Below are 754 nucleotides of genomic sequence, written 5' to 3' on the forward strand. Positions count from 1 at the left end.
TAAACTGTTTGACCTAAGCTGTCCCCCTGGTATGTTCATTTCTAATCTTGTCATTCCTAGTCACTCCCACTGAAAATCTTAGTATCTTCAGCGCTGCCTCCTGTCTTTGTGTCGGTGCCACTACTTCCAAACTACACATCATAGCAGGTCTCACGTCCATCTTGTAAACCTTTCCTTTCACTCTCGCTGCTGTCCTTCTGTCACAGATCCCCCCCTAACACTCGTCTCCTCTGACTCCACAAGGCAAACAGATAATTCTGTAAATATTTCCAAACTGTTATTGATTGTTAAGCAGCATTTTTTTTTACATTTAATTTGTATCTCATTAAAAATTATTTTCAATAAGAGGTTTTTCTTTACTGAGAAGTAAACTCTTCACCTCTCTACTAGTGCCTGTAAATCCTGTAAAAACATTTTGCATGTGGATGTCTTGGGTTATTTATATTTTTTTATGATAAACAAAGTAAAAGGAAAAATTAAATAGTCAAGATCAAGTTTTTTTTCGTTTCCCTTTTTTTTTGGTTCTCATGTAACGTTTTTTTTTCTTGTAACTTAAATACCTGAAAGTTTTTTTTTTTAAAGTGAGATTATTTATCCTCCATTTCTTTTTCCCTAATGTGGGCATACATTTTTTCGCTGTGCTTCATTAAAGGCTGACGTTTTTTTTGTAGCATTGGGGCACAGTGTTCTCAGTTTCTCAGTGAGTCCACAGTATTTCATAAGGAGAATTAAAATGGGATTCATGCAGTCGGAG

Source organism: Pundamilia nyererei, unplaced genomic scaffold (genome assembly GCF_000239375.1).
Source record: "Pundamilia nyererei isolate P.nyererei 1_Seehausen unplaced genomic scaffold, PunNye1.0 scaffold00041, whole genome shotgun sequence".
In the NCBI taxonomy this organism is placed as follows: domain Eukaryota; kingdom Metazoa; phylum Chordata; class Actinopteri; order Cichliformes; family Cichlidae; genus Pundamilia; species Pundamilia nyererei.